General features: G+C 55.3%; 1 protein-coding gene across 1 annotated transcript in view; it reads left to right on the top strand.

The window, feature by feature from the left end:
• LOC310921264 (olfactory receptor 14A16-like) overlaps positions 1-27,859 on the top strand; it is a gene marked incomplete at both ends in the record, with an annotated part of 496,219 nt that overhangs the window by 365,585 nt on the left and 102,775 nt on the right. The gene's annotated exons all lie outside the window — the stretch shown is intronic.

Below are 27,859 nucleotides of genomic sequence, written 5' to 3'. Positions count from 1 at the left end.
TTCCTGGGAATGGTGGGGTGGTGTCCTTTGTGGAGGGCTAATTATGGACTGCTGGAAAAACCCCGACATGGGGCAGGAAAAGCAGCCGAGAAAAGAATTATCCTGTGGGCTGAGAACACCAGAGCAGCATTTCAACAGCTGAAACACTCTCTAGGGCCAGCCCCAGCCCTGGCACTGCCAGACTTAACTGAGCCTTTGGAACTTTTCACAGCCCACAGATGGAATCTGGCTCTGGGGGCACCAGCACAGCCTCGGGAATCCACGGAGGGCTGTGGCCACTTTTCCAGACAGACAGACAATGTTCCCCAGGGCTGCCCAGGATGCCTGAGGGCTGTGGCAGCCACACTCCTCCTGATGCAGGAAGCCCAAAAACTCCTCCCTGGGCGACACACTGCAGTGTCTGTACCCCATGCCCTGTTCCAGCTGCACTGGAACAAAAGGGGGGCACTGGCTACCTGGGAACCCGATGCTTCAACATCAAGCCCTGTTATTAGAGCAGGATGATGTTACCCTGAAAACAACTTCTGTTGTTGGCCCTGCCATGGTTGTGTCCTCCACCTTCATTGACAAGGAGCCTAAACATAACTGTTTACAGACATTTGGAGAAGTCTGTTCCAGTCGATGGGACCTGAGAGATGTGCCCCTGGAAAATCCAGATTGGGAGCCTTTTACAGGTGAGAGCAGCTTTATGAAAAACAGCCAAAGGATGAGGGGTTATGCAGTAACCAGGCAGGATAAGGTGATGGAGGCAAAGGCCCTGCCAGCAGATGTGTCAGCACAGAAAGCTCAACTGATTGCACTAACCAGAGCCCTAGACCTGAAGGAAGGGAAAAAGGGAAATATAAATATCTGGACTGACTCTAAATATACATTTAATGTTGTCCACGCCCATGGAACCACCTGGAAAGAGAAAGGACTTCTGAACACTCAAGGTAATCAAATCAAACCTGCTGAACAGGTACTTGCCCTCTCAGAGAGCATTAAAAACCACACAGAAGTAGCTTTCATGCCTTGTAGGGGTCACCAAAAAGGGAAAAGCACTCCAGAACAGGGAAACTGCTTTGCTGATAAAGCAGCAAGAGGGATTGCAGAAAAAGGTATTCTCGCAGTAATTCCACAGAAAGAGATTAATTTGTCAGGGTTCAGCCCAAAGTATGACCTGGCAGAGCACAAACTAATCAAGTTTCTCAAAGCTGAGATGACAGAAGTGGGTGGGCTGTTACACCACAAATCAGGTTGTAGTCCCACCCCTGATCCTGCCAGAGCGGGCTCAAAGAGAACATGAAAACACACATTTGGGTGTTGAAAACCTCCTGAAACAGCTGAAAAATGGGAGTAATAGGAAAGGGAATGACTGACATGATACAATCAATAGTGAGCAAATGTGAAATCTGCTGGAAAAACAACCCTGACACGAGGAAAAGAGTTGAATTAGGAGTAACAAAAGCAGGGGATCCTCCTGGAGATTACTGGCAAATAGATTTTGTGGAGTTACCATGCAAAGAGGGATAACATTAGTCCCTGTGAAATACTATATGGCAGACCAGATCAGATCCCAGATATTTTTGGTGAAATCCACTTGAAGGGGAAACTTGATTTCTAGAGATGTCTAATGGTTTTAGATTGCACTTTGCAGAAGCTCCAGACTTACCTGGTGCTGACCAGACCCCCAGGACTGGACACAGCTGTGCATCCATTCCAGCCTGGAGACTGGTCTGTGTCAGTGCTGGGACAATGATGCTCTACAAGCCAGTCCTGCTGACCACTCTCACCACGGTCACCATTGCTGGCAAAGGACCTGGATTGGCTATTCCAGAGCTAAGAGAGCTCCTGCTCCTGGAACAACTGTAAAAACACAGACTGAGACTGATGCAGACAAAAACATGCTTTAAATGATTTCTCCTCTGTACTTAAAGAACTGTGCACAATAATAATTCTTCTTCTTTCCATGACACCTAACTGTACAAGACAACGCTACTGTTGGATGTTTATTACTGGTGTTTAGTATTTTTTTATGGCTAGATATTTATCTATGGTTAAATGTTCATTACTGCTGGCTGTTCATTATTGTTAGTTATGTATTTTTTATTCAATACCTATTATTAGTAAATATTTAGGATAGAGACTCAACAAGGAAAAGGCCTTGTCAAGCCTCTAAAGGGGGGAAATGATGCCTTAAGCTTTAGTTTTCATATTTGCAGATTCTGTGCTGCCCAGGGATGTAGTTCTGAGCCTCATATTCAGTGCCAGTCAGCTCTTCACAGAGCAGGGAGACAAAACAAATCCTTTTTCTGCAGAGAACCAAGGACACCTTTCAGGCCCAAAAGCACAGACAAGGGTGCACTGAAGGGAGGAACAAGAAGGATGAGACCTCACAACCTGAAGCTGTAATTGGACAAATAAACCCCAATATGCAAACGGACCAAAACTTATAAAAGTGTCAGATCTGGTGACTGGGCAGCCAATTTTTGGGACTGTTCTTGGTCCACCCGGGGTGCAGCCTTGGTGGGGCTCCTGTCCTGCCCAGGGTGGATCCTGGATTCAATAAATACCTACTTTATTCTCTGTCCCTGCCCAGTCTCTGTTCCAGGTCAGCCTCCCAAGGCATCAGCACGGCCTGGCCCAGGGACACTGAGCTCCAGCACTTTGGGCTGCTTTGCCCGGGCTGCTGCCCTTGGGCTCCCAGCACAGGCCAAGGGGGAACAATCCCCTCCAGAAACTGTTGTTGGCTTTAAGCTTTGCTCTGGAACATCCCCAAGGAGCCACCTGCAGGGGCTGGAGCCCGGCCGGGTGCCCGGGGCCACCAAAGCCGCTGGGGCAGTGCCCTCCTGCCCCGGGCAGAGCAGAGAGCGCCCAAGGAAAGGCTCCTGCTGGGCTCAGGGCAGGGACAGGGCACTCCCCTGGCGCTGCCACGGGCACAGCAGAGCCGGCCTGGGGACAGCATTGGCATTGATGGCCCCTGGAATCCCAGCAGGGATTGCTCCTCACCTCACTGCTCTCATTGCATTGGTCATCCATTCAAATCATTTCCCCATGGAATTCCCATGGCAGTGGGCTGGGGGGAGATCCATCCATGGAATTCTCACCTGACTGGGATGACAGTGAAATCCAGCCATGGAAATTCCATGGGAATTCCTGCATTCCCTGGTCTCCCCATTTCCGAATCCCACATTCCCATGGGAATTCCCTTCCCCTCCCACACCCACCTTTGTGCTCCAGAGCCTCCCGACCATATCTGATGTCTTTTGGGGGCCCTTCCACACAGGTGTGTCCCAAGTAATGCTTCATCTGCTCCACCAGGATCCCTTTGCATTCCCAGCACCTCTGGGTGATCCAGTGGCACCGTGGGACACTGCAAAGCTCCTGGATCCCAGCTGGAAGGAGATGAAATCCCACCCGTCGTAGCCGTACCGGTGGGATCCATGGATTCTCCATTGGACAGGAGGTCACAGCTGGAAACCTCCTGCACCGTGTGGAGACCTGGGAACGAGGAGAGAAGGGACCCATGGAGTTGTGTCCAGCCCCACAGAGCCCCTTGGAGCTCCCTGGATTCCAATTCCATCCCCACAGATCCCCCCATCCCCACAGATCCCATTGCAGCCCCTCAGAGTCCTCCATTCCCTCATTCCCCGAGTTATCCCAATGTCCTGGGTCTGGTTATCCCAATATCCCAGCCCTGGCTATCCCAATATCCCAGCTCTGGCTATCCCAGTATCCAGCTCTGGCTATCCCAATGTCCCAGCTCTGGCTATCCCATATCCAGCTCTGGCTATCCCAATATCCCAGCCCAGCTCCCAATGCCATCCCCGGTGTCTGCGGCTCCATCCAGCCCCGCTCGCTGTCCCAGCGCGCGCAGGGGGTCCCGTCCCCGTCCCCACAATCCAGGACTGGGGGACCCCCGGGCGGGGCTCCGACAGTGCCACTTCCAGGGACTGCAGGGAGTGGGGAACTGGGGGGACACGGAGATCTGGGGGACCTGGAGGGCTGAAAGTGGGAGTTTGGGGATCCAGGGGGGTCAAGAGGCCAAGGAAAGGGGGGACTGGAAGAGCTGGGACAGCTGAAGGAGGTTCAGGGGCTCAGAGTCAAGCAAAGGGGGTGCAGGGACTGGGAGAGGTGGGATGGGGTGTCCAGGGAATCCTGTGCCCAGCAAAGGGGGTGCCAGGGCTCCTCAGTGTGAGGAAAGGAGGGGCTGGGAAATGCAGGAATGGGGGCCCAGGGGTCCCAGGGAGAAGGAAAAGGGGGCTCTGGGGGCTGGGAGAGGCGGGGTGGCCGGGAAAAGGTTGTGTTGGTGCCGGATCAGGGGGTGCAGGGGGGTCTCAGGGCAGGGCAAAGGGGTAAAAGGGCACCTGGGTTCTCATGAATGGGGGTGCAGGGGGGTCTCAGGGTCAGGGAAATGGGGAGCAGGGACTTGGAGAGGTAGAAGGGAGTTCCAGGGGGTCCTTTTTGGGTTTCCCAAAAAGGGGGTACCAGGGTGGGGACACTCAGATGTTTGGGAAAGGAGAAGTTCAGGGGGTCTCTGGTTTTGAAGAAAGGTGGGGCCGGGGGCTGGGAAAGGCAGGAATGGGGGTCCAAGGCATTCCCCCCCATCCCAAAGTCAAGCACACGGGAAGTCTGGAGGCTGGGAGCCATGGGATGGCTGGGAAAAGGGGAGCAGGGGGTGCTGGTGTTCAGAAATGGAGGATTCAGGGGGTCCCTGTGCAGGATAAGGGGAGCAGGGAATGCTGGTGTCCAGAAATGGGGGATTCAGTGGGTTCCTGCGCAGGATAAGGGGAGCAGGGGGGTCCCGGGGCCGGGAATGGCGGGTCAGGGTCCCGGGGCCGGGGGTCCCACTCCCCCTGGCCCCCCCAGGAGCGCCCCCAGCCCCAGCCCTGGAGCCATCCCGCTGCTCCTGCTCACTCCCAGCAGGATCCCAGTAGGATCCCAGTACAGCCCAGTCACTCCCACTCCTGGCATTCCCCCCGAGCCCCCGGGGATCCGGGGCATTCCTGGTGGCCACGGCGCTGCCCAGGTCACCAAGAGGCGCAGGGAACAGGAGGAGATCCAGGCTGAGGAATTGACAAATGCCCTGGGGCACTCCTGCCTGGAATGGCTCCGGAAATGTGTCAGATATGGGCGGGAGGCACTGGAGCATAAAGGGGGGAAGGGCAGAATTCCCATGGGAATGTGGGATTGGGAAATGTGGGATTTGGGAGGGCAAGATTTGGGAACATGGGAATTCCCGTGGGGCCTCCAAGGATGGACCCCACTGCTGTCCCATTCCCATGGGAATTCTGTAGCTGGATCTCACTGCCATCCCATTCCCATGGAATTCCACGGGCAGATCCCATCCCCATCCCACTGCCAGGGAAGCTCCAGTCCAGATCCCCCCCAAACCCATCCTGGGGGTCGCCCTGTTCTTTGCCCTCCCCACCCCCCACAAGACTCCTGGGGGTCCCCCCATGACCCCCCCGGCCCCCCCAAACTCCTCCTGGGTCCCCCCTCATTCCCCCACGGGGATTCCTGGGAGTCCCCCCGTGTCCCCTCCCCCAGGACTTTGGGGGTCCCCCCGACCTGTCCGTGCCCCTCCCCCGTTTCTGCCCCCCTGTGATGGTGGGGGGTGGGGGCCGAGTGCTGGTGCCCCCCTGCCTGCAGCAGATCCAGCGCTGGGGGCACTGCAGGGGCTCCCTGGCCATTTGGGCTCCCCTGGGATTTGGGGTGACCCCCCGGGCCCCAGGATCTCCCTGAACACGCTGACGCTGCCCGGGCACAGTGAGAAGGTTCAGACCCGGCTCGGGGTCCCAGCTCTGTCACCGGCCCCGCTCAGGGACCCCCAAACCCTCCCGGGACCCCCAAACCCTCCCGGGACCCCCAAACTCTCCCGGGACCCCCAAATCCCCCTGAGACCCCCAAATCCCCCCTGGGACCCCCAGCCCGCCCCGGGGCTCCACTGCCGGAATCACCGGGAGTGGTGTTGCCCTTTGAAGGGGAGTTTTCCTGGGAACCCAAAACAGGCGCCTCTTAAAGCGGCCATGGCAGAGAGAATCCCAAAAATCCACCCCGGCTGTGGCGGGGGGCAAAACATCCCCCAGAGGGGCTTGGAATGGGGGTCCCCTATAAAATGTCACCTGACGGGGGTGATGAGGTGCTCCCAGCACAGCCCAGTCACTGCCAGTCCTGGCATCCCCCTGGGCCCTCTCTGCCTTCCGACCTTTCCCGGCTCCATCCCCGCTCGTCCCGCAGGCTGCGAGGGGTTCGGGAACGGGGCAGGAGGAGGAGGGAGGGAGGAAGAGGCGGAGCGGCCGCGGGAAGCGGGAGGAAGAAGAGCAGAGGAGGGAGCGGGCGGGCGGCTCCAGCGCTCCCTGAAGCCGCAGCAGCCCCGGGACCATCGGCCCCATCCCGCAGGTGCCCGGGGAGGGGGAGCTCGCCCCAAATATCCCGGGTTTGGGCTCCCTGGGCTTGGGGTTTCTGGGAGGAGGTTTGGAGCTGGCAGGGCTCCAAAGGCGAGGTGCAGATGGCCCTCGGGGGGATATGGCGGGGGGCCCGGGAGGTGGTTTTCTTTGGTTTTTTTTTGTTTTGGTTTTGTTTTGTTTTGGGGGGTTTTTTGGGGTTTTGGGGGGTTTTGGGGTTTTTTTGTTTGTTTGTTTGGGTTGGGTTGTTGTTTTTTTGTGGGAAGGAGGTTTATTAGTAACCACACACCCCCGTGTGGTTCCAGTTTCCTTGGCACTCCCAGTAAGAGCCAAGTCATTCCCAATTATTCCCCAGTATGGTACAATTTGCCCCCAGCAGGGTCCCAGTTGCTCCCAGTTCCTCCTTTTGTCTGCTGTGTTCCCAGTTCTCCCAGTTACCCCTAGCAAACCCCCATCACTCCCAGTATGATGCCAGTCTCTCCCAGCAGGGCCCCAGTCACTCACAATTGGTCCCAGTTCCCACCAGCACATTTCCAGTGGCTCCCAGTGTGATCCCAGTCACAACCTGCATGGTCTCAGGTACTCCCAGTATATCCCAGTTGCCCTTGTAGTCATTGCCCGGCACTCCCAGTTCCCTCAGCATGGTTCAGTTGCCCCCAGTTTTATCCCAGTCCCTGCCAGTACCTCCCAGTTGTCACCAGTATGCATCCTGTCATTCCCAGTTGCTCCCAGTGTATTCCCAGTTGATTCTCAGTATGGCTCTGGTGGCTCCCAGTAACCCCAGTCAGGGTCCCATCAGAGAATCACAGAATGTGTAGGTTGGAAGAGACCTTCAAGATCATCGAGTCCAACCCAGCCCTGACACCTCAACTGGATCATGGCATCGAGTGCCACATCCAGTCTCTTCTTAAACACATCCAGGGATGGTGACTCCACCAGCTCCCCAGGCAGACTATTCCAGTATTTAATCACTCTTTCAGTGAAAAACTTCTTCCTACTATCCAACCTATATTTCCCTTGTCACAGCTGAAGACTGTGTCCTGTCCTTCTGTCAGTTGCTGCCTGGACAAAGAGACCAAGCCCCAGCTGTCTGCAACCCCCCTTCAGGAAGTTGTAGAGAGTGATAAGGTCACCTCTGAGTCTCCTTTTCTCCAGGCTAAACACCCCCAGCTCCCTCAGTCGTTCTTCCTCTGGCTTGTTTTCCAAGCCCCTCACCAGCCTCGTTGCCTCCTCTGGACACGTTCAAGCGTCTCAAGGTCCTTCCTAAACTGGGGGGCCAGAACTGGACACAGCACTCAAGGTGTGGCCTCACCAGTGCTGAGTCCAGGGGAAGAATGAGCTCCCTGCTCCTGCTGGCCACACCATTCCTGATCCAGGCCAGGGGCCATTGGCCCTTTTGGCCACCTGGGCACACTGCAGGCTCATGTTCAGCCGCTGCTGAGCAGAACCCCCAGGTCCCTTTCTGCCTGGGCACTGTCCAGCCACACCATCCCCAGCCTAGAGCACTGCAGGGGTTATTGTGGCCAAAGTGCAGGACTTGGCACTGGGACTCATTAAACTCCATCTTGTTGCACTCTGCCCACCCATCCAACCATTCCAGGTCTCTCTGCAGAGCCCTCCCACCTGCCAACAGATCAACAAATGTTCCCAGCTTAGTGTCATCTACAAATTTACTAATGAGAGACTCAATAGCCTCATCCATGTTGTCAATACAGATACTGAACAGAGCTGGCCCCAGCACAGACCCCTGAGGAACACCCCTGGTGACTGTCCCCAGCTGGATGCAGCACCATTCCCCACCACTCTCTGGGCCTGGCCATGCAGCCAGTTCCTAACCCAGCAAAGAGTGCTCCTGTCCAAGCCCCGGGCTGCCAGCTTATCCAGGAGTGTGCTGTGGGAGACAGTGCCAAAGGCCTTGCTGAAGTCCAAAGAGACATCCAGAGCCCTTCCTGCATCCACCAGGCAGGTCACCTGGTCATCAAAGGAGACCAGGCTGGTCAAACACGACCCACCCCTCCTAAACCCGTGCTGGCTGGCTCTGACACCCTGGCCATCCTGTAGGTGCTGTGTGATGACATTCAATATAAACTGCTCCATTACCTTTACCAGGTACTGAGGCCAGGCTGACTGGTCTATAATTACTGGGATCCTCCTTCCCACCCTTCTTGTGAATGGGTGTCACATTGGCAGCTTCCAGTCACCTGAAACCTCAGCAGTGAGCCAGGACTGTTGATAAATGATGGAGAGTGGCTTCACAAGCTCATCTGCCAGCTCCCTCCTCACCCTGGGGTGGATCCCATCTGGCCCAGAGACTGATGAGTGTTCAACAATCTCAGCTGTTCTCTGACTGCCTCCTCCTGGATAACAGGGGCACCATTCTGCTCCCTGACACCATCTACCAGCCCAGGAGGGCAGTTGTCCCAAAGGCAAGTTGTCTTCCCACTGAAGACTGAGGCAAAGAAGGCATTAATCACTTCTGCCTTCTCCTCATCAGCAGTTACTAAGTTCCCTCCCTTACCCAATAGAGAGCAAAGGTTGGCCTTGCCTTTCCTTTTACCATCAATGTATTTATAGAAACCTTTTGTATTGTCCATTACAGAAGCCGCCATTTTGAGTTCAAACTGACCTTTGGCCTCCCTGGTTTTTTTCCTCCATTCTCTTGCAGCCCCCTTAAATACTTCCTGAGAGACCTGGCCCTCCTTCCAAAAATCATAAATCCTCTTTTTATTCCTGAGTTCATCCAAAACCTCTTTGCCCATCCAGGCTGGGCATTTGCCTCATCGACTCATCTTTTGGCACACGGGGACAGTCTGTTCCTGTGCCCTCAAAACCTCTGTTTTGAAGAACACCCACCTTTCCTGAACTCCTTTGTTCTTAAGGGCTGCTTCCCAAGGAACTCTCTGAATAAGTCTCCTATATAGGCCAAAGTCTGCCCTCTGGAAGTCCAGTGAAAGAGTCTTAATGATGTACTTCCTGATTTCACAATTATCAAGAACTCTGTAATTTCATGATCACTCTGCCTCAGTCGTCCTCCAACCACCACATCTCCCACCAGCCCATCTCTGTTTGTGAACAACAGATCCAACATAGTCTCTCCCCTGGTGGGCTCACCTACCAACTGTGACAAAAAGTTATCATCCATGCACTCTAAAAATTTCCTGGACTGCCTCATTTCCGCTGTTTTAAGTTCCCAGCAGATGTCTGGCAGGTTGAAGTCGCCTACAAGAACAAGGGTTGGTGATCCTGAAACATTCTCCAGCTGCTGATAGAATAAGTTGTCCAGCTCTTCCTCCTGGTTGGGTGGATGATAACAGACTCCCAGTAGGATGTCAGCCTTGTTGGCTTTCCCCTTAATTCTCACCCATAGCCATTCAACTGAATCTTCATTAGTTTCAATACCTATTGCATCATAAGCCTTCTTAATATAAAGGGCCACCCTCCACCTCTTCTCCCTTTCCTGTCTCTTCTGAAGAGCCTGTAGCCATGGAGTGCAGTGCTCCAGCTGTGTGAGTCATCCCACTATGTTTCTGTGATGGTGACTACATCACAGCTTTGCTGTTGCCCCATGACCTCCAGCTCTTCCTCTTGGGTCTGGTGGCTGCCAGTAACCCCCAGGCAGTGTCCATTCACACCCACTCTAATCCCAGTATGATGCCAGTTGCCCCCAGTGTGATCCCAGTGTCTCCCTGTCAATGCCAGCATGACCCCAGTAGCCTCCATTAGGATCCCCATGACTTCCAGTCTCTCCCAGTATATTCCAGCCACCCCTAGAATGTTCCCAGTCATTCCCAGTTCCTCCCTGTTTGTGTCAGTGTGATTCCAGTCGTTCACAGCCACTCCCAGTCAATCCCAGTATGAGTCCAGTCCCCCTGAGTGTGATCCCAGTCTCACCCAGAGTGGACCCAGCTGCTTCCACTGTGATCCCAGTATGACCCCATTTGCTGCCAGAATACTTCCAGTTGTTCCCAGTTCCTCCCAGTATGATTGAAATCGCCCCCATTTGCCCCTAGAATATTCCCAGTCTCTCTCAGCAGGGACCCAGCCATGCCCAGTAGCCCCAGCATGGATCCATTAACTCCCAGTTGCCCCCAGCGTGGTCCCATTTGTCCCGTGCATGATCCCAGCTGTTCCCAGTGTGGTTCCACTCACTCCAGTACAGTTACAGACACTCCCAGTATATCCCACTTGCCCTCAGCATGCTTGTAGTCCTTCCCAGTCACTCCCAGTTGCCCCAGTAAGATTCTGGCTGCCTCAGAATGATCCTAGTCTTTCCCAGTTACTCCCAGTTTCCTCCTGTATGTTCCCAATTTCTGTCAATTGCCCCAAGTGTGTTCCCAGTTGCTCCCAGTATGATTCCAGTTTCCCCAGTTGTGGTCTCATTCCCCTGAGCATGGTTCCAGTACCTTCCAGTTGATCCCAACTGCTCCCAATGTATCCACATTTTCCTCCCAACATGGGCCCAGCAGCTCCCAGTAATCCCCAGTCAGGATCCATTCACACCTGCTGTAATCCCAGTGGCTCCCAGGATGATCCTAGTAGGACCCGTAGTCACTCCCAGTATGGTTCCAGTCACTTCCAGGATGATCCCAGTCACTCCCACTACAATCCCAGTCACTCCCAGTATGAGCTGTTGCACCCAGTCACCCCCAGTATGACCCCAGTGTGGTTCCAGTGACCCCCAGTATGACCTCGGTCACTCCCAGATACTCCCATTATTATTGCAGCCATGCCCTGAGTGACTCCCTGTCCCTCCCACTGTGGGCCCAGTTGCTTCCAATTGCCCCTAGTGTAGTCCCAGTCACTCCATAGATGATCCCAATCCCTCCCAGCATAGTCCCAGTCATGCCCAGTTGCCTCCAGTGTGATCCCAGTTCTCCCCAGTGTGGTTCCAGCTGTTCCCAGTGTGGTTTCAGTCCCCCCATTATGGTCACAGACACTCCCAGTATAACCCAGTTGCCCTCAGCATGCTTGTAGTCATTCCCAGTCACTGCTAGTTGCCCTTGTAATGTTCCAGTTACCCCAGTACAAATCAGACCCTCCCAGTGATGCCACCTCTGGGATCCCCCACCCCTCTCTGCCTTCCCCCCATCCCAGATCTCCCGAGAGGAGCCCCAAGGGCTGGCAGTGCCCAGCCAGGGTCCCCAGCAAGGCCCAGTTTGGATGTGCAGCCCCCAGTTTTCCCAGTTTCCCTCTCCTTTTCCCCAGGCCGGGTTCCCCCCGGCCCCAGCGGGTGGGAGCAGCCGAGAGCCCCACGCTGCCCATCCCGACCTGTCCCGGCTCCATCCCTGCTCCTGCCGTCCTGCCAGGGATGGACTGAGGGGATCTCCTTCCCCTCTCCTCTGGCACAGAGGCAAATCCCATCCTTTCCTTATCCTTCTTCCCCCAGACAATGAGCTGAGGATGGAGACCAGGGAGGACAAATCCCCGCAGCACAACCTTGTGGAAGAGCCCATTTTGATTGGCTCCACTGTACAGGAATCCAACAGGGAGGAAGAGCCCCAGAGATCCCTTAGGAGGAGGGGCTCCAAACCCATCCCAGGGTGCTCTTAGGAGGAAAGACCTGCCTTCTGCATGAAAGGTGGACAGAGCTTCAGCCAGGGCTCTGAGCTGGTCCATGAGCAGCTTCATGATGGGGAGAAGCCCCACAAGTGCTTGGAGTGTGGGAAGAGCTTCAGCCGGAGAGACCACCTGATCAGACACCAGAGGATCCACACTGGGGAGAGGCCCTTCCGCTGCCCTGACTGCAGGAAGGGCTTCAAGCAAAACTCCAACCTCATCAGGCACCAGCGCATCCACACTGGGGAGAGGCCCCACGAATGTGGAGAATGTGGGATGAGCTTCAGCACAAGCTCCCACCTGATCAACCACCAGAGGATCCACACCAGGGAACGGCCCTACAAGTGTGAGCAATGTGGGAAGAGCTTCAGCCGGCGCTCCACCTTGATCCACCACCAGAACACCCACGCTGAGGAAAGGCCATACACGTGTGGGGAATGTGGGAAGGGCTTCAACCAGAGGTCCCTACTGATCATCCACCAAATGAACCACACTGGGGAGAGGCCCTATGAGTGTTCTGAGTGTGGGAAGAGGTTTCAGACCAGCTCCGATCTCCTCAAGCACCAGCGGATTCACACAGAGGAGAGGCCCTTCCGCTGCCCCGACTGCAGGAAGGGCTTCAAGCGAAACTTCCACCTCGTCACCCACCGGCGCATCCACACTGGGGAGAGGCCCCACGAGTGTCCCCAGTGTGGGAAGAGCTTCTCAAACAGGTCTAACTTGACCCGACACCAACGGAGCCATCAGTAAAGGGGAGCCCTGTGAGTGCCCTGACTGTGGGAAGAGCTTCATGCTCTGCTCCAACTCCATCCCCCATTGGAGGACACACCCTGGTCAGAGCCCAGGTGACCAACACTCACTGTAACCTCCTTTGGGAAGACACTGTGCTGGTGGTCCTTTTGTTTGGTTGTCCTTAATATTCTTTTGATTGATCTCCATCCCTTTAAAGCAGACACATTTGGATAAAAATCAATAAACTCATCAAGGGCATCTGTCGGCTCACTTTCTTCTAGTGTTTCAAGGGGATCTGGGATTCAGAGAGATACTTTCACGCATTTGGCAGTGTGGGGGGTATTTGGTGTAATTTTCTCCATGTCTTGGTGCTCAAAGGGACAAGGGGGTTTTATTTGTCACCTCACAACCACTCGATGTCTCTGAAAACTACTCAATCCCACCCCAAAATTACTTGATTCCACAGCCTCTCAGTGTGGGATGGGGTTGGGAGAGGATTGGGCAAAGTGGGATGCAAATAAGAGAGGGATGAGTGGGCATGGGGTGAGGCAGGATGGGTGGGATGGGGTTTAGGAGGTGTGAAATGGGGAAATAAGAGTTCGGAAGGGGGTCTTGATGTCCAGCAGGGGTTGGGATGGGTTTGGGTTAGGACTGGGGAGGTAGGGTGGGGTCTGGAATGAGACAGCCAAAGGCTGGGGATGATGAAAGGAGAAGGAACCGATTACTGAGGGCTATTTTGGATATTTCACATTCCATGGAGTATCCTATGTTTCTGATGCATTTGTAGAGCACTCCCCAGCTCTTGGGGGTTTCCTGAGAGCAGCTTCCTGCAGCCCCATTTGCAAGGGGTGGCTGCCTTGGGCACCAGCTCAGAGCTGCAGCCACAGTCCCTTGCCTCGGTGCTGGAGAGCAGAGAAATGATGAATGGCCCCAGACATCTCCAGGGTGTGTTTGGGGGCCAGGGCAAGTTCTGTGAAGGTGGGGCTGTCACTGCCCCAGCCCCAGCCACTGCAGCCTCTGCTCCAGCCCCAAAGTGGCTGCCAAGCCCCTGGCACCCCAAAAAACCCACCTGTGAGAGGGGCCAGAGCAGGTGAGGCTGTGACACGGGTGTGACACTGACATGTCCCATGGCCCCAGAGCTCCCAGCAGCTGAGATGGTGCTGGATCCAAGGGGGACTGTGGATCTCCCCTCTCTCTCTCTTCTCCTGACTTCCTGTTCTCAAAATCTGGAGAAATGTAAGTAGGACAGGTCAGAGTTTGCTCAGTCAGTGCTTTGTGAAATGATTTACTGGACTTCCATGGTGCTTTAAGATTTCACATGTAGCTCATTCTCTGAAATATGCAGGTTAAAGTTTGTTCTCCACCCTGATGAGAAGTCTGTTGTTTTCTCCCATGTGCCCCCTGAGGGGATTGAGGTACCTCAAGTCCCTTTCCAAGAGCGGCCGAGCCAGCTTGGGGCACAGCAGCAGGAACTGCAGTGCTGAGCAAGGCCTGGCTTGGCTGGAGGGAGCAGAAAGGCCAAGCCCTGAGCCCAGGCCTGGCACAGCAGGGCCTGTCCCTCCCGGCTGCCTCGGGGCTCTTTGTGGGGCACTGGGATGGCAGGGGCAGCAAGGCCAAATGTCATCAAACTGCAAGCCCTGCCAGCCTCCTCAGGGAGGGGCCAGGGTGGAGCAAAGTGCAGGCCCTGAAAGGAAAGTTCCTCCTGTGGGGCCTCCAGAGGCGCTGCCAGAGCCCAGGGGACAAAGGCCTGGGTGCCTGTGGCCCTGCCAGCCCTGCCCAGCCCTTGGCCATGTGTCCTGCAGGCTGTGCCTCCTGTGCGTGCTGCTGCTGTGCCCTGGCCGGCTGCACACGCCCATCTCGCTGTCCCCCCCAGCATTTCCCAGCCCAGCATTTCTGTGCCCTCCCTGGGCTCCCTGCACCCAGCGCTGCCGGCTCCTGGCACACAGAGCCAGGCCAGGAGCCCACCCTGCCAAGGGCCTTTGGAGCAGCCTGGTGCCTGCCATGGCTCCTGACCTCAGCAGCTGCTCCTGGGATGCTTCCATGGAACCCGAAGGGCTGTGAGGGGCCATGAGGGGCCAGGAGAGGTTCTATGGGGCCATGAAGGGCTGTGAGGGGCCATGAGGAGCCTCAGCCCTGGCAGGAGGGGGGTCCCACCATGTCCCCAGGGCAGGGCAGCCCTCAGGGGCCGCCAGTGCAGACGTGGCAGCAGAGCGGGCTTGGGGCACCTCCGGGAGGGGATCAGACCCTTCCCCAACTCCAAACCACACCAAACCCACCATTAACAGCATTTTCCATCTTTAGAATCCACTGGCTACTTGGAATTGAATGTACAGTTTAATCTTGGTGGGAAAACCAAGGGAATTTTCCCAGTGAGTGATATCCAGACACTCTTAATAATGTCTAAGATTTAAAAGTCTTACCAATGAAAAATAATACTAATGAATAATAAGAACAAGGACAAGAAATAAACTCCCAAATCCCAACACCCACCACCACACGAAAATGACAAACCTCATTTTTCTTTACCATCACAAGGTTCATGAAAACAAATCTTATTAACTTTCTCCACCTCACATCTTCCCCACCAGATAAATGAGGCTATTTGCAGTGTTTAATACAAGTCACAATTGAGACCTGGAGGGAAGAATGGGGAGACACTACCAATTTCCATGTCAAACCCAGCAGGCCAACTCCAAAGGGGAGAGAATAAAATGGAATGGGGACAAGAGCTGGTCAGATGTTCCTCTAAAGGATCCCAAAATCACCTCCAAGTGAACAGGAGGGGAAAATAAATCCCTATAAACCACCGTGTGTGTTCAGGGACTCAGCTGTGAGGAGCTGGACATGGACAGAGGCATCTGGAACAGTTCTGTCCTCAGGCTGAGCTCTCCACCCCTGCCCTGAAGTCAATCAAGTGCTTTCCCAGAGGGTTCCATGGTTGCCAACCACCCCTCCAGATGTGCCTCACAGGAGCACAGAACCTCTTTTTCAAGGTCAGGAGAGCAGAAAAAATGACAAGAGATGCCCAATTAAACTCTGTTTAAAAACCTGAGAAAAACTAATTACTAATTGAACTCTGAAGCCCAGCTGTGGGCCCTGGAATCCAAAGAAAAACTGGGAAGGCTTTTTACAAGGACTGACACTGAAGAGCTAACAGATGAATGTGTGAGGCCTTTTGAGAGGCATCCAGTGTTCTACATTTTTCCTTGAACTGTTGAACTTGACTTTATCTTTGCCTCCTCTTGCACCAAAGGAGCCTCATTGCACCAGCCAGGAAGGCAAAGCTCATTCCTGGCCCTGGCTGGTGCTGTCCCTGCAGCATTTCCATCCCTCCCGGGGCCTCTTCCCTCAGGGTCCCCAGCAGCAGCTGCTGGAGCAGCACATGGAAGCTGCAGATGGAAGTGCTGCCCAGCCCAGCCTGAAGCTGCAAAAGGATCCTACTGACAGGAACCCCAAGATTCCCTCCCAGGGGCCCTGCAAACACTTCCCCATCTGTTCTGTCTGCTCCACGCAGACATTGCAGGGGACATCCTGTCTAACCTTTGGGCCAAGGCCAGGACCCCAAATTCACACTCCAAATGCTGGATTCTGCCCCATTTCTGCATCTGCTGAGATGGGCTCCAGCATTATCCAGACAAACTCGCTGTACTTCATCCTCCAGCTTGAAAACCCAGCCCTTGGAAAGGGTTTTTATAAGGACCACAAGTCATAATCCAAATAAGATTAAACTGTTACCCTTCATTCTCTGTGGTAGATTTATCTATTCTATGCCATGAAACAGATCTTCAATTAGACTGCAAGGAATGGGTCTGAAACCTGCAGTACCAGAACAAAACAAAGCCAGCCAGATTTCCTTATGAAAACTGGAAGACATAAAAAAAGTAAATGTGTTTTTCTCTTCAAAACATTTTTCAAGTTAACATAACATGTACACGATAAAGCAAATTCAAACTATGTGAGTGTATTAAAAATGGGCAAGCAAGGGTTATTTTTTGAGGAAGGGTTAAATTCTACTACCAAAATAACTAGTAGAAGTTGAAGATAAATTGAACTTAGCATTTAAAACCTGCACATGGTGCCTACACAGGGTGTTTGCTGGCTCCTTGTGGCCTGCAAGGAGCAACTGGAGAACAAGAGCCGGCCCGGAGGAGACAGGACACGTGGGTGCAGAGGAGATGCAGCACTTGAGAACAGCTTTCTGTTGGCTACTTAGGATTTTTTGAATAAAAACTATTGAATCTCAACGCGCTTGCAAGTTTCCCTTTTTCCCAGTGTGATTCAGGTGCCTGGAGCAATGTGATGGGCAGCAGGCCCAGCGTGGCCGAGAGCTGAGCCCCAGCAGAGCTCTGGCAGAGCCCAGAGCAGCCTCAGCAGCCCCAGAGCCTGGCTGGAAGGAGGCACTTGGAGCAGGGAGTGGCAGCAGCTCCAGCCGTTCCCTGCAATCCTGTCCCTGGGCCCCAGAGGGAAGAGGTTCCCACAGCCCCCAGCCAGGGACCCGCTCCCAAGGCTGTTGCCAGGGCAGCCAGGGCTGGCACCAGCTGTAATGCTCGGTTTCCCCGGGCCGGGCTTTAGGAATGGGATTCCCCAATTTCCTGCTCCCGCTAAAACCGTGCCGCCCCTGGCTGCCCTCCAGCCTCGCACTGAAAGTACAAAAGGCAAAGATCCCAGGCTGGGATGGAATAATTTGTTGGCAACAGCAACAGGATAAGCAACAAACAGGAACAGAAACAGCAGTGATAACAGAAGGGGATAAGACAAACCATATCCAGGGAAATTGCAACCAATTACCAACTGGCTCACTCAGCAACACATTTTATCCTGCATGGGAAGAACACCCTTCTCCTTGGGAGAGGGAGAGAGTCCCTTTCCTGACCCCAGCAATGACCTGATATGAGATCAAGGACAATGACAGGGCCATGGCCAGATCCTGATGTTCTTTAATCCCACCTCACATCATTGCCAGGGGCAGAGAAAGGGCCAGGTTTCCTCCCAGCGTGGGTCATAGTAAATGTGGGTAACCAGGGTTCTGCAAAATGTGAGTCCGCTTTTGGGGAATGAGGTTGGAGACTCACATGAAGCTCTTTCCACAGTCCGTGCACTCTCAGGGCTTCCCTTACAGGTGCCTCCGTTGGTGTTTGTTCAAGAACAGAGCTCCGGGTGAAGCTCTTCCCACACTGGGGACACTCGTGGGGCCTCTCCCCAGTGTGGATGCACCGGTGCCTGATGAGGGTGGAGTTGTACTTGAAGCCCTTCCTGCAGTCGGGGCAGCGGAAGGGCCTCTCCTCTCTGTGAATCCACTGGTGCACAAGAAGATCGGAGCTGGTCTGAAACCCCTTCCCACACTCAGGACAATCATAGGGCCTCTCCCCAGTGTGGCTCATTTGGTGGATGTTTAGTTTGGACCTCTGGTTGAAGCCCTTCTCACATTCCCCACACTTGTATGGCCTTTCCTCAGCGTGGGTGTTCTGGTGGATGATCAGGCTGGAGTGGTAGCTGAAGCTCTTCCCACACTGCTCACACTTGTAGGGCCGTTCCCTGGTGTGGATCCTCTGGTGGCTGATCAGGCTGGATCTGTCTCTGAAGCTCATCCCACATTCCCCACACTCGTGGGGCCTCTCCCCAGTGTGGATGCGCCGGTGGGTGATGAGGGTGGAGTTGTACTTAAAGCCCTTCCTGCAGTCGGGGCAGCGGAAGGGCCTCTCCTCTCTGTGAATCCGCTGGTGCACGAGAAGATCTGAGCTGGTCTGAAACCTCTTCCCACACTGGGAACACTCATAGGGCCTCTCCCCAGTGTGGATCATTTGGTGTCTGATCAGCTGGGACCTTTGGTTGAAGCCCTTCCCACATTCCCCACACGTGTATAGCCTTTCCTCAGCGTGGGTGTTCTGGTGGCGGATCAAGTGGGAGCGCTGGCTGAAGCTCTTCCCACACTGCTCACACTGGTAGGGCCGTTCCCTGGTGTGGATCCTCTGGTGGACGATCAGGTGGGAGCTTGTGCTGAAGCTCATCCCACATTCCCCACACTCGTGGGGCCTCTCCCCAGTGTGGATGCGCCAGTGGGTGACGAGGGTGGACTTGAGATTGAAGCCCTTCCTGCAGTCGGGGCAGCGGAAGGGCCTCTCCTCAGTGTGAATGCGCTGGTGCCTGAGGAGAGTGGAGCTGGACTGAAACCTCTTCCTACACTGAGAACACTCGTAGGGCCTCTCCCCAGTGTGGATCCTCTGGTGGATGATCAGTTGGGACCTGCAGTTGAAGCTCTTCCCACACTCCAAGCACTTGTGGGGCTTCTCCCCATCATGAAGCTGCTCATGGACCAGCTCAGAGCCCCGGCTGAAGCTCTGTCCACCTTCCCGGCTCAGGGAGGGTCTTTCCTCCTCAGAACAGACTGGGATGGGTTTGGAGCCCCTCCTCCTGCGGGATCTCTGGGGCTTTTTCTCCCCATTAGATTCTTGCACTGGGCAGCCACTTAAAACTTCTTCTTCCATGAGCTTCTGCTGTGGGGATTTGACCTCCCTGGTCTCCATTCTCAGCTCCTTGTCTGGGGGAGGAAGGACAAGGAGAGGATGGGATTTGCCTCTATGCCAGAGGGAAGGGCAAGGAGATCCCCTCAGTCCATCCCCAGCAGGACAGTGTTGGCAGCAGGGTTGACCTGCAGCCGGGGACCGTGCTGGGCTGGGAGATGGAGCAGGAGAGAGGGGGAAAGGGGCACTGACTTCTTCCTCACCTGCCTGGCTGTCCTGGGACATTTTCCTCTTCCTTGCAGCCTCCTCCTCCATCCAGCCAAGGTTTGGGAATGACAAATCCTATTTTGTGGAAAAACAAGGGATGAGCATGTTGAGTTTTAAGGCCTCCCTGCCCAAGTCCATCTCTAGCAGTCACTGGGCATCTGGGGTCCATAAACGCCTCCCAGACACCAAGATTCAGTCCTGAAAATGCCTCCCAGCATTTCCCTGTCTCTGCTCTCTCCCTTTGGTGTTTGGGGGTTCCCCTCTTTCCCACCTGCTGGGGGTCACGCTTGTAATGGGGGTCTCTGTCTACTCAGTCCCTGCCCTCCTCAGGCTCATGGGAGTCCCAGGAGTCAGAAAAATTTCCTCTTCTTCCATATCCCCCCATAGGGATGGCGGGGGTTTGGGGATCCCAAGGTCCCTTCTCCCCTTATTCTCTGCTTTGGGGTCCAGGGGGTCCAAGGAGTCCCCCCTGCCCCTCTCCAGGCTGTTGAGGGTCCCGCCAATCGCGGTGCTCCCCCCTCTCTGGGCTCCCCACTTTGGGCTCCTGGGGGACACAGGGCTCTGCTCCTCCAGGCTGCCTCTGCCAGCAGCTGCCACTGGGACCCCCCAATGTCCCCCCAAGGGGCATTTTGGCATTTTCCACTCAGATTTGGAGTTCTCCATTCTCCAGATATCCCCCCAAAAAACCACCAACCCAGGGATCCCCCAGGATATCTGGGCCCAGCTCCCCCTCCCTGGTCACCTGTGGGATGGGGGGTGATGTTCCCACGGGTGGGGGGCTGTGAATTCAGGGAGTGCTCAAGCTCGTGGTTCCTTCTCTGTTAAGGGTAGAAGGTTCTTAGCTCAGGAACTGGCTGACCTCATTGACAGGGCTTTAAACTAGGTTAGGAGGGGGAAGGGGATGCAGCTGGGCTGCCTGGAAGCAGACCCAAGGGTGCTAAGCCTGAGTTAGGGCTGAAATCAGTAGCCCAGCTGAAGGGCATGTACACCAATGCACGTAGCATGGGTAACAAACAGGAGGAGCTGGAGGTCATGGGGCAACAGCAAAGCTGTGATGTAGTCACCATCACAGAAACGTGGTGGGATGACTCACACAGCTGGAGCACTGCACTCCATGGCTACAGGCCCTTCAGAAGAGACAGGAAAGGGAGAAGAGGTGCAGGGGTGGCCCTTTATATTAAGAAGGCTTATGATGCAATAGGTATTGAAACTAATGAAGATTCAGTTGAATGGCTATGGGTGAGAATTAAGGGGAAAGCCAACAAGGCTGACATCCTACTGGGAGTCTGTTATCATCCACCCAACCAGGAGGAAGAGCTGGACAACTTATTCTATCAGCAGCTGGAGAATGTTTCAGGATCACCAACCCTTGTTCTTGTAGGCGACTTCAACCTGCCAGACATCTGCTGGGAACTAAATACAGCAGGAATGAGGCAGTCCAGGAAATTTTTAGAGTGCATGGATGATAACTTTTTGTCACAGTTGGTAGGTGAGCCCACCAGGGGAGAGACTATGTTGGATCTGTTGTTCACAAATAGAGATGGGCTGGTGGGAGATGTGGTGGTTGGAGGACGACTGGGGCAGAGTGATCATGAAATTATAGAGTTCTTGATATTTGGTGAAATCAGAAGGTACATCAATAGGACTCTTACACTGGACTTCCAGAGGGCAGACTTTGGCCTATTTAGGAGACTTATTCAGAGAGTTCCTTGGGAAGCAGCCGTTAAGAACAAAGGAGTCCAGGAAAGCTGGGTGTTCTTCAAAACAGAGATTATGAGGGCACAGGAACAGACTGTCCCTGTGTGCCGAAAGATGAGCGGACGAGGCAAATGCTCAGCCTGGATGGGCAAAGAGGTTTTGGATGAACTCAGGAATAAAAAGAGGATGTATCATTTTTGGAAGGAGGGTCAGGTCCCTCAGGAAGTATTTAAGGGGGCTGCAAGAGAATGTAGGAAAAAAAACCAGGGAGGCCAAAGGTCAGTTTGAACTTAAAAAAGTGACTTCTGTAAAGAATAATAAAAAATGTTTCTACAAATATATTAATGGTAAAAGGAAAGGTAAGGCCAACCTTTTCTCTCTATTGGATAAGGAAGGAAACTTAGTAACTGCAGATGAGGAGAAGGCAGAAGTGATTAATGCCTTCTTTGCCTCAGTTTTCAGTGGGAAGACACCTTGCCTAGAGAACAACTTCCCTCCTGGGCTGGTAGATGGTGTCAGGGAGCAGAATGGTGCCCCTGTTATCCAGGAGGAGGCAGTCAGAGAACAGCTGAGATTGTTGAACACTCATCAGTCTCTGGGCCAGATGGGATCCACCCCAGGGTGAGGAGGGAGCTGGCAGATGAGCTTGTGAAGCCACTCTCCATCATTTACCAACAGTCCTGGCTCACTGCTGAGGTTTCAGGTGACTGGAAGCTGCCAATGTGACACCCATTCACAAGAAGGGTGGGAAGGAGGATCCCAGTAATTATAGCCCAGTCAGCCTGACCTCAGTACCTGGTAAAGGTAATGGAGCAGTTTATATTGAGTGTCATCACACAGCACCTACAGGATGGCCAGGGTGTCAGAGCCAGCCAGCACGGGTTTAGGAGGGGTGGGTCGTGTTTGACCAGCCTGGTCTCCTTTGATGACCAGGTGACCTGCCTGGTGGATGCAGGAAGGGCTGTGGATGTCTGTTTGGACTTCAGCAAGGCCTTTGGCACTGTCTCCCACAGCACACTCCTGGATAAGCTGGCAGCCCGGGGCTTGGACAGGAGCACTCTTTGCTGGGTTAGGAACTGGCTGCATGGCCAGGCCCAGAGAGTGGTGGGGAATGGTGCTGCATCCAGCTGGGGACAGTCACCAGTGCTGTTCCTCAGGGGTCTGTGCTGGGGCCAGCTCTGTTCAGTATTTGTATTGACAACATGGATGAGGGTATTGAGTCTTTCATTAGTAAATTTGTAGATGACACTAAGCTGGGGACATTTGTTGATCTGTTGGCAGGTGGGAGGGCTCTGCAGAGAGACCTGGAATGGTTGGATGGGTGGGCAGAGTGCAACAAGATGGAGTTTAATGAGTCCAAGTGCCAAGTCCTGCACTTTGGCCACAATAACCCCTGCAGTGCTCTAGGCTGGGGATGGTGTGGCTGGACAGTGCCCAGGCAGAAAGGGACCTGGGGGTTCTGGTCAGCAGCGGCTGAACATGAGCCTGCAGTGTGCCCAGGTGGCCAAGAGGGCCAATGGCCCCTGGCCTGGATCAGGAATGGTGTGGCCAGCAGGAGCAGGGAGCTCATTCTTCCCCTGGACTCAGCACTGGTGAGGCCACACCTTGAGTGCTGTGTCCAGTTCTGGCCCCTCAGTTTAGGAAGGACCTTGAGACGCTTGAACGTGTCCAGAGGAGGCAACGAGGCTGGTGAGGGGCTGGGAAAACAAGCCAGAGGAAGAACGACTGAGGGAGCTGGGGCTGTTTAGCCTGGAAAAAAGGAGACTCAGAGGTGACCTTATCACTCTCTACAACTTCCTAAAAGAGGGGTTGCAGACAGCTGGGGCTTGGTCTCTTTGTCCAGGCAGCAACTGACAGAAGGACAGGACACAGTCTTCAGCTGTGACAAGAGAAATACAGGTTGGATAGTAGGAAGAAGTTTTTCACAGAAAGAGTGATTAAATACTGGAATAGTCTGCCCAGGGAGGTGGTGGAGTCACCATCCCTGGATGTGTTTAAGAAGAGACTGGATGTGGCACTCGATGCCATGATCCAGTTGAGGTGTCAGGGCTGGGTTGGACTCGATGATCTTGAAGGTCTCTTCCAACCTACACATTCTGTGATTCTCTGATGGGACCCTGACTGGGGTTACTGGGAGCCACCAGAGCCATACTGAGAATCAACTGGGAATACACTGGGAGCAACTGGGAATGACAGGATGCATACTGGTGACAACTGGGAGGTACTGGCAGGGACTGGGATAAAACTGGGGGCAACTGAACCATGCTGAGGGAACTGGGAGTGCCGGGCAATGACTACAAGGGCAACTGGGATATACTGGGAGTACCTGAGACCATGCAGGTTGTGACTGGGACCACACTGGGAGCCACTGGAATGTGCTGGTGGGAACTGGGACCAATTGTGAGTGACTGGGGCCCTGCTGGGAGAGACTGGCATCATACTGGGAGTGATGGGGGTTTTCTAGGGGTAACTGGGAGAACTGGGAACACAGCAGACAAAAGAAGGAGGAACTGGGAGCAACTGGGACCCTGCTGGGGGAAAATTGTACCATACTGGGGAATAATTGGGAATGGCTCATACTGGGAGTGCCAAGGAAACTGGAACCACACGGGGGTGTGTGGTTACTAACAAACCTCCTTCCCCCAAAAAAACAACCCAACCCAAGCAAACAAACAAAAAACCCCAAAAAACCCCAAAACCAAACCAAACCCAAAACCAAAACCAAAAACAAACAAACAAAACCACCTCCCGGGGACCCCCCCATGTCCCCCCGAGGGCCATCTGCGCCTCGCCTTTGGAGCCCTGCCAGCTCCAAACATCCCCCCAAAAACCCCAAGCCCAGGGAGCCCAAACCCGGGATATTTGGGGCGAGCTCCCCCTCCCCGGGCACCTGCGGGATGGGGCCGATGGTCCCGGGGCTGCTGCGGCTTCAGGGAGCGCTGGAGCCGCCCGCCCGCTCCCTCCTCTGCTCTTCTTCCTCCCGCTTCCCGCGGCCGCTCCGCCTCTTCCTCCCTCCCTCCTCCTCCTGCCCCGTTCCCGAACCCCTCGCAGCCCGCGGGACGAGCGGGGATGGAGCCGGGAAAGGTCGGAAGGCAGAGAGGGCCCAGGGGGATGCCAGGACTGGCAGTGACTGGGCTGTGCTGGGAGCACCTCATCACCCCCGTCAGGTGACATTTTATAGGGGACCCCCATTCCAAGACCCTCTGGGGGATGTTTTGCCCCCCGCCACAGCCGGGGTGGATTTTTGGGATTCTCTCTGCCATGGCCGCTTTAAGAGGCGCCTGTTTTGGGTTCCCAGGAAAACTCCCCTTCAAAGGGCAACACCACTCCCGGTGATTCCGGCAGCGGAGCCCCGGGGGGGGCTGGGGGTCCCAGGGGGTATTTGGGGGTCCCAGGGAGGGTTTGGGGGTCCCAGGGTGTATTTGCGGGTCCCAGGGGGGATTTGGGGGTCCCGGGAGGGTTTGGGGGTCCCAGGGGGGATTTGGGGGTCCTGGGAGGGTTTGGGGGTCCCGGGAGGGTTTGGGGGTCCCTGGGCGGGGCCGGTGACAGAGCTGGGACCCCGAGCCGGGTCTGAACCTTCTCACTGTGCCCGGGCAGCGTCAGTGTGTTCAGGGAGATCCTGGGGCCCGGGGGGTCACCCCAAATCCCAGGGGAGCCCAAATGGCCAGGGAGCCCCTGCAGTACCCCCAGCGCTGGATCTGCTGCAGGCAGGGGGGCACCAGCACTCGGCCCCCACCCCCCACCATCACAGGGGGGCAGAAACGGGGGAGGGGCACGGACAGGTCGGGGGGACCCCCAAAGTCCTGGGGGAGGGGACACGGGGGGACTCCCAGGAATCCCCGTGGGGGAATGAGGGGGGACCCAGGAGGAGTTTGGGGGGGCCGGGGGGGTCATGGGGGGACCCCCAGGAGTCTTGTGGGGGGTGGGGAGGGCAAAGAACAGGGCGACCCCCAGGATGGGTTTGGGGCGGATCTGGGCTGGAGCTTCCCTGGCAGTGGGATGGGGATGGGATCTGCCCGTGGAATTCCATGGGAATGGGATGGCAGTGAGATCCAGCTACAGAATTCCCATGGGAATGGGACAGCAGTGGGGTCCATCCTTGGAGGTCCCACGGGAATTCCCATGTTCCCAAATCTTGCCCTCCCAAATCCCACATTTCCCAATCCCACATTCCCATGGGAATTCTGCCCTCCCCCCCCTTTATGCTCCAGTGCCTCCCGCCCATATCTGACACATTTCCGGAGCCATTCCAGGCAGGAGTGCCCCAGGGCATTTGTCAATTCCTCAGCCTGGATCTCCTCCTGTTCCCGGTGCCTCTTGGTGACCTGGGCAGCGCCGTGGCCACCAGGAATGCCCCGGATCCCCGGGGGCTCGGGGGGAATGCCAGGAGTGGGAGTGACTGGGCTGTACTGGGATCCTACTGGGATCCTGCTGGGAGTGAACAGGAGCAGCGGGATGGCTCCAGGGCTGGGGCTGGGGGCTCTCCTGGGGGGGCCAGGGGGAGTGGGACCCCCGGCCCCGGGACCCTGACCCGCCATTCCCGGCCCCGGGACCCCCCTGCTCCCCTTATCCTGCACAGGGACCCACTGAATCCCCCATTTCTGAACACCAGCACCCCCTGCTCCCCTTTTCCTGGCCATCCCATGGCTCCTACCCTCCAGACTTCCCCTGTGCTTGATTTCGTGATGCCCTGGAATGCCTTGGACCCCCATTCCTGCCTTTCCCAGCCCCCAGCCCCACCTTTCTTCAAAACCAGAGACCCCCTGAACTCCCCCTTCCCAAACACTCTGAGTGTCCCCACCCTGGTACCCCCTTTTTGGGAAACCCTAAACTTTCCTTTCTTGGGTCAAGGACCCCCTGGAACTCTCTTCTACCTCTCCAAGTCCCTGCTCCCCATTTCCCTGACCCTGAGACCCCCCTGCACCCCCATTCCTGAGAACCCAGGTGCCCTTTTACCCCTTTGCCCTGCCCTGAGACCCCCCTGCACCCCCTGATCCGGCACCAACACAACCTTTTCCCGGCCACCCCGCCTCTCCCACCCCCCAGAGCCCCCTTTTCCTTCTCCCTGGGACCCCTGGGCCCCCATTCCTGCATTTCCCAGCCCCTCCTTTCCTCACAATGAGGAGCCCTGGCAGCTCAGGTGAATCCTTACTAAGAAACAGTTCTCTTTTGCTTTGATGACTTTGTCCCCATTTAATTTCATCCAAGAGCTGGCTCCTTTCTAACACCTCTCTCCCAGCAGCTCAGGGCTGTGTTGCACAGCGCTTGCTGTGTGCCAGAGAGCACAAAGCAGGCTGGGCTGGTGCCCCTGAATATTTCTGCAGAGCACTCTGCATTTCACCCCTTTGCTGTGGCTGAGTGCAGAGCTCCAGGAGTGCAGGCGCTTCCTGGCAGAGCTGTGTGAGGCCCTTTTGTGCTGCAGATGTGACCTGCCAAGCTGTCCCTGCCTCGCGCTGGCCTCGGTTCCCCCGGGAGGCAGAAGCGCCGTGCCTGAAGGACGCTGCCCTGTGCTGGAGCCTGCGGAGCAGCCCGGCTCCCTCCCTGTGCCCAGAGTGCTGCACACACTGCTCACCTTTGCATGGAGTGCCAGGGCAGGCGGCACAAGAGTAGGAATCCTCAGGCAGGCCTGCAGCCCTGGGCTGTGCTGTGCCTTTCTCTCCTCCTGTGCAGACTGCGGGCGGCCAATGCCACCAGTCTGTGCTGTGCCCGGCACGGCTACGCTTCCCCTCGGGAGCAGCCGGCTGCCAGCTGGGCTCTGAGAGCGCAGCATTCGCCCGGGGCCACCAAGAGGCCCCCAGGGCCGGGCTGCTGCCTCTTGCAGCTCCAAGGGCCTCCTTCCAGCCTGCCCCTGCCCAGGCTCAGGCTGCTCCGGGCTCTGCCAGGGCTCTGCTGGGGCTCCAGCCTGGCCAAGGCGGGGCCTGCTCTCACCTGGCGCCCGCTGACAGCTCTGCACCAGCTCTGCGCCTTTCCCAGCAGCCTCCCTGACCTTGCTCCTTTCTCACTGGGGCAAAACTCTCCTCCAGACACAGAGACTGCACTTAGGGATACAAATCCAAGGGGCAGGAACTCAAATGCTCTCCAGTCAGAGCTCAAGGCCTGCAGATGCACAGGGTGTTTGGGCTGCCCCACTCGTCCTTTGCTTCTGCCTGCAAATGCCACTGCCCTTTCTGCCTCAAACACAAGTGCCACAGCTGGGTAAAACCCAGCCAGTGGGCCACATTCCAAAGGCCCTGTGGTCTGGAGAGGATGACTGAAGAAGAGCCTTCCCCACTTTCCAACTGTATCAAAGAAGCCCTCAATGTCATTTTCCGCCTCTAAGTTGAGAAGGAAATGTTGAGCTTTCTCAGAGGCTCAGAAGGAGGGGAATCTTTGAAAGGAGTTGAGATTTCAGAAAATTTATTTGTTTACAATCAATGCTAATGTCCTACATTACTATCCTATGCAACAATCCAACACTTGAATCCTAACTAAAATTACTAACTACTGTCCTACACTAATCCTCTCTGGACTGGTGATGGAGCAAACAGTTCTAATGTTGGTGTCTCATCCTTCTCTGTGCCTTCCACTCCTTCACGGTCATGATTAGATGCACCAGGCTGGAGGTCGGCTTCGCCAGAGTTACAAATGGATGCTGCACAGAGGAAAAATAAAACAATAATAAGCCAATACTTTCCAAGATTAGAGCCTCAAAGGCAGGGGATTTTTTTTTAAATGAAAAGGGGATTGAGTCAGAGTAGGTCTAAGGACCTACAGCGGGGC

The sequence above is a fragment of the Zosterops lateralis genome, assembly GCF_965231275.1.
Source record: "Zosterops lateralis genome assembly, chromosome: 33".
NCBI lineage: Eukaryota > Metazoa > Chordata > Aves > Passeriformes > Zosteropidae > Zosterops > Zosterops lateralis.
The sequence above is the reverse complement of the archived record's forward strand: the minus strand, read 5'-3'. Positions and strand labels throughout refer to the sequence as shown.